Here is a 5,954-nt window from a genome sequence, read left to right on the forward strand (position 1 = left end):
AAGACATTACCACAGAAATCAGTGAGACACAGACCCCCACACAGAGAGAGACACAGGCCCCCACACAGAGAGACAGACCCCCGCAGAGACACAGACCCCCACAGAGAGAGACACAGGCCTCCACACAGAGACCCCCACACACAGAGAGACACAGGCACCCACACAGTGAGACACAGGCACCCACACAGTGAGACACAGACCCCCACGCACAGAGACAGACACCTCCACACAGAGAGACAGACACCTCCACACAACCACCCTCATACAGACAGACAGCTAGTCAGCCAGACACACGCTGACATTGACGGACACGCGCACACTACTTCCCCAACCCCCCCCCGTGTCCGGGCCCCTCCCCCTCCAGGTGTCTCGGCCCCTCCCCCTCCAGGTCTCCGGGCCCCTCCCCCTCCAGGTCTCCGGGCCCCTCCCCCTCCAGGTCTCCGAGCCCCTCCCCCTCCAGGTCTCCGGGCCCCTCCCCCTCCAGGTCTCCGGGCCCCTCCCCCTCCAGGTCTCCGGGCCCCTCCCCCTCCAGGTCTCCCGGCCCCTCCCCCTCCACGTCTCTGGGCCCCTCCCCCTCCAGGTCTCCGGGCCCCTCCCCCTCCAGGTCTCCGGGCCCCTCCCCCTCCAGGTGTCCAGGCCCCTCCCCCTCCAGGTCTCCGGGCCCCTCCCCCTCCAGGTGTCCAGGCCCCTCCCCCTCCAGGTGTCCGGGCCCCTCCCCCTCCAGGTGTCCGGGCCCCTCCCCCTCCAGGTGTCCGGGCCCCTCCCCCTCCATGTGTCCGGGCTCCTCCCCCTCCAGGTGTCCGGGGCCCCTCCCCCTCCAGGTGTCCGGGGCCCCTCCCCCTCCAGGTGTCCAGGCCCCACCCCCTCCAGGTGTCCGGGCCCCACCCCCTCCAGGTGTCCGGGCCCCACCCCCTCCAGGTCTCTCGGCCCCTCCCCCTCCAGGTGCCCAGGCCCCTCCCCCTCCAGGTGTCCCGGCCCCACCCCTCCAGGTGTCTCGGCCCCTCCCCCTCCAGGTCTCCGAGCCCCCCCTCCAGGTGTCCGGGGCCCCTCCCCCTCCGGGTCTCCGGCCCCCCCCTCCGGGTGTCCGGGGCCCCTCCCACTCCGGGTGTCCGGGGCCCCTCCCCCTCCGGGTGTCCGGGCCCCTCCCCCTCCGGGTGTCCGGGCCCCTCCCCCTCCGGGGCCCCTCCCCCTCCGGGTGTCCGGGCCTCCGGCCCCCCCCTCCGGGTGTCCGGGGCCCCTCCCCCTCGGGTGTCCGGGGCCCCTCCCCCTCCGGGTGTCCGGGCCCCTCCCCCTCCGGGTGTCCGGGCCCCTCCCCCTCCGGGCCCCTCCCCCTCCGTGTGTCCGGGCCCCTCCCCCTCCGGGTGTCCGGGCCCCTCCCCCTCCGGGTGTCCGGGCCCCTCCCCCTCCGTGTGTCCGGGCCCCTCCCCCTCCGTGTGTCCGGGCCCCTCCCCCTCCGGGTGCCCGGGCCCCTCCGGGTGCCCTGGCCCCTCCCCCTCCGGGTGCCCTGGCCCCTCCCCCTCCGGGTGCCCTGGCCCCTCCCCCTCCAGGTCTCCGGGCCCCTCCCCCTCCCCGGGCCCCTCCCCGTCTCCGGGCCCCTCCCCCTCCAGGTCTCCGGGCCCCTCCCCCTCCAGGTCTCCGGGCCCCTCCCCCTCCAGGTGTCTCGGCCCCTCCCCTCCAGGTGTCTCGGCCCCTCCCCCTCCAGGTGTCTCGGCCCCTCCCCCTCCAGGTGTCTCGGCCCCTCCCCCTCCAGGTGTCTCGGCCCCTCCCCCTCCAGGTGTCCCGGCCCCTCCCCCTCCAGGTGTCTCGGCCCCTCCCCCTCCAGGTGTCTCGGCCCCTCCCCCTCCACGTGTCTCGGCCCCTCCCCCGCCACGTGTCTCGGCCCCTCCCCCTCCAGGTGTCCCGGCCCCTCCCCCTCCAGGTGTCCCGGCCCCTCCCCCTCCAGGTGTCCGGGCCCCTCCCCCTCCAGGTCTCCGGGCCCCTCCCCCTCCAGGTCTCCGGGCCCCTCCCCCTCCAGGCCCCTCCCCCTCCAGGTCCCTCCCCTCCAGGTCTCGGGCCCCTCCCCCGCCAGGTCTCCGGGCCCCTCCCCCGCCAGGTCTCCGGGCCCCTCCCCCGCCAGGTCTCCGGCCCCTCCCCCTCCAGGCCCCTCCCCCGCCAGGTCTCCGGGCCCCTCCCCCGCCAGGCCCCTCCCCCGCCAGGTCTCCGGGCCCCTCCCCCGCCAGGTCTCCGGGCCCCTCCCCCCGCCAGGTCTCCGGGCCCCTCCCCCTCCAGGCCCCTCCAGGTGTCCGAGCCCCTCCCCCTCCAGGTGTCCGGGGCCCCTCCCCCTCCAGGTGTCCGGGGCCCCTCCCCCGCCAGGTCTCCTGGCCCCCTCCCCCTCCAGGTGTCCGGGCCCCCTCCCCCTCCAGGTGTCCGGGCCCCCTCCCCCTCCAGGTGTCCGGGCCCCCTCCCCCTCCAGGTGTCCGGGCCCCCTCCCCTCCAGGTGTCCGGGCCCCCTCCCCCTCCAGGTGTCCGGGCCCCCTCCCCCTCCAGGTGTCCGGGCCCCCTCCCCCTCCAGGTGTCCGGGCCCCCTCCCCCTCCAGGTGTCCGGGCCCCCTCCCCCTCCAGGTGTCCGGGCCCCCTCCCCCTCCAGGTGTCCGGGCCCCCTCCCCCTCCAGGTGTCCGGGCCCCCTCCCCCTCCAGGTGTCCGGGCCCCCTCCCCCTCCAGGTGTCCGGGCCCCCTCCCCCTCCAGGTGTCCGGGCCCCCTCCCCCTCCAGGTGTCCGGGCCCCCTCCCCCTCCAGGTGTCCGGGCCCCCTCCCCCTCCAGGTGTCCGGGGCCCTTCCCCCTCCAGGTGTCCGGGCCCCCTCCCCCTCCAGGTGTCTGGGGCCCCTCCCCCTCCAGGTGTCCGGGCCCCTCCCCCTCCAGGTGCGTCATTGAACATACGCTGCCAGGCTTGGGGCAAACCTCTGCCGGCCTGAAGGGGGGAGCTCAACCCCAGCAATACCACCCCAACCACCCCCGCCCCAAGCCCACCCTGTGGCCCCTGGCCTGCCTTTCACACCCTCGCCCAGCCCAATGCACCATTGCAATGGCTTCACACCAGGTTTATTGAAAAGAAAGTGTTTGTCCAGGGTACTGGGACCCCCCGGGCCACGGAATGGAACAAGCTGACAGGTTGTTGCTGAAATAACAACAGAAAATGCTGGAACAACTCAGCAGGCCAGGCAACATCCGTGGAGAGAAATTATAGTCGACGTTTCAGGTGAAAACCCTTTTTCAAAACCGGAAAGAAAATGAAATCGATCAAAGGCAGGGCTGCGATAGAACAAAAGAAGTGAAGAGACATTAAGAGGTATTCAAAACCAGACGAGATGGTGATAGGACAGTGGAGACAAAAGACGGCTGAGATTAGGTGTGAAGTGTACTGGCAGGATGAGAGACAGCTGCCATGTGGGAGAGAGGGAAAAAATAAAGGTGGGGGGGGAGAAGGTAAAACCCAAAACAAAGGGGTGGGAAAAAAATATAAGTAAAAATGTAATAGAGGCCGAGGTTATGATCTGAAATTGTTGAACTCAATATTGAGTCCAGAAGGCTGCAGAGTGCCGAATCGGAAGAGGAGGTTACGTTGAGCTTCCGTGGAGCAATGCAAGAGGCCGAGGACAGTGAGGTCCGAGTGGGAGTGGAGGTTGTTGCTGAAACTTGTTGCCACAAAAGGTGGAACCACTGGAACAATGTGGATTCCAAAGGGGGATTCCCTGCCCAGGCTTCGCTTCACTTCACTCAACGCGCATCCAGGCTTCGTTTGGAGACTTCACTCCAGGAGAAGAGCAAACACAATAGAAAAAGTCAACCTGATGTCAGACAGGGAACTGGGGAAGAATCGCCAGAGTTAAACTCCAGGAATAACCTCCCCCTCCTCCCTTACCTGCTTCGAGATCTTCCCCCAGTCTCACCGCCAGAAAACATTAACTTCTGCACAAAGTCAGACTGTGGTCAATAAATCCTCCTCCTCCCTCCCTCCCTCTCCCGCTCTCTCTCCTCCCCTTCCTTTCGCCCCCCTCCTCCTCTCCCCCCCTCCCTTCCCCCTCCCCCTCCTTCCTCTCCCCCTCCCCCCCTCCTCCTCCTTCCTCTCCCCCTCCCCCCCTCCTCCTCACCCCTCCTCCTCCTCCACCACTCCCTCCTTTCTCCCCTCCCCCCTCTCTCTTCTCCTCTCTCTCCCCTCACTCTCCCCCCTCCCTCACTCTCCCCCTCCTCTCCCCCCCTCTTCTCCTCTCCTTCCCTCTCCCCCTCCTCCTCCTCTCCCCGTCTCTCTCTTTCTCTCTCCCCTCCCCCCTCTCTTCTCCTCCTCTCTCTCCCTCAGTCTCCCCCCTCCCTCACTCTCCCCCTCCTCTCCCCCCCCTCCTCTCCTCTCCTTCCCCCTCCTCTCCCCTTCTCTCTCCCCTCCCCCCGCTCTCTCTCTCTCACGAATGAATCAGTCCTGGTTGGTGGGTGGAACACTCTCTGAAGTTCCCTGGGTTCTAATCACCAGTTGAGGCAATGACTTGTTTGTCGGAGTCGGAGTATCAGGGTGGGGTCAGTGTTATTGCACCGAGACGGCTTCCAACAGGAAGCCAGTGAGTCAGCGGTGTTGGAACGTGAAGGGACTGGTGTGTCGAGGGCGCCAATGCAAATACTCCAGGCAATGGAATCGGCTTAACTGAAATTCTGGGATCAATAGGAACATCTAACGGCGGTCAGAGGTTATCATTCACAGTCACAAGGTCGTTGGTTCAAGCCCCACTCCAGGGACACGGCCCATAAACTCGGCGGACTGTCCAGTGAAGGGAATGCTACATTGTTGGGGGTGCCATCTTTCTGATGAGACATTAGACCAAGGCACCATCTGCCGCTGCTCAGGTGGGTGTAAAAGATCCCATTTTTCAGCAGATTGGAAGAAGAGCAGGGGAGTTACCCTGGAGTCCTGTCCAATAGTCGTCCCTCAACCAACATCACTAAAAACAGATTAACTGGTCATTATCTCACTGCTGTCTGTGGGAGCTTGCTGTGCCCAATTTGACAGCCATGTTGCCCTACATCACTTTTCATTACATTAAACAGTAATTCATTGGCTGGGAAACACTTTGTGACATCCGAGGATCTTAAGTTGCTTTACAAATGCCAGCTCTTTGTTCCTATTTATATCTTGCATTGTCCCCGGACAGATAAGGCGACCAAAACTGCACACAATACTCAAGATGTGTTCTCGTACAGGGCCTTGGTGAGACCGCACCTTGAGTATTGTGTGCAGTTTTGGTCGCCTTATCTGAGGAAGGATGCTCTTGCCATGGAAGGAGTTCAGCGAAGATTCACCAGGCTGATACCTGGGATGGCAGGAATGACGTATGAGGAGAGATTGGGTCGATTGGGCTTGTACTCGCTGGAGTTTAGAAGAATCAGAGGGGATCTCATCGAAACTTATAAAATTCTAACAGGACTAGACAGACTAGATGCAGGAAGGATGTTCCCGATGGTCGGGGAGTCCAGAACCAGGGGTCACAGTCTAAGGATAAGGGGTAAGCCATTTAGGACTGAAATGAGGAGGAATTTCTTCACCCAGAGAGTAGTGAACCTGTGGAATTCTCTACCACAGAAGGCAGTAGAGGCCAATTCATTAAATATATTCAAGAAGGAGTTAGATATATTTCTTAAGGCTAAAGGGATCAAGGGATATGGGGAGAAGGCAGGGACAGGGCACTGAATTTGGATGATCAGCCATGATCGCATTGAATGGCGGAGCAGGCTCGAGGGGCCGAATGGCCGACTCCTGCTCCTATCTTCTATGTTTCTATGTTAGTCACACTGTACCAGAATCCAGGCTCACTCAGCAGTCAGAGTGGGGCTGGAGGTCACATACAAACTGGAGATAATTAATTTTCAATCATCAGTCATCAGTCAAACTTCAGAGAAAGGGCCAGAAGTGTCTGACATAATCTGCCTGGA

Source organism: Somniosus microcephalus, chromosome 12 (assembly GCF_052327205.1).
Source record: "Somniosus microcephalus isolate GS21.2 chromosome 12, FLI_Smic_1.0, whole genome shotgun sequence".
NCBI lineage: Eukaryota > Metazoa > Chordata > Chondrichthyes > Squaliformes > Somniosidae > Somniosus > Somniosus microcephalus.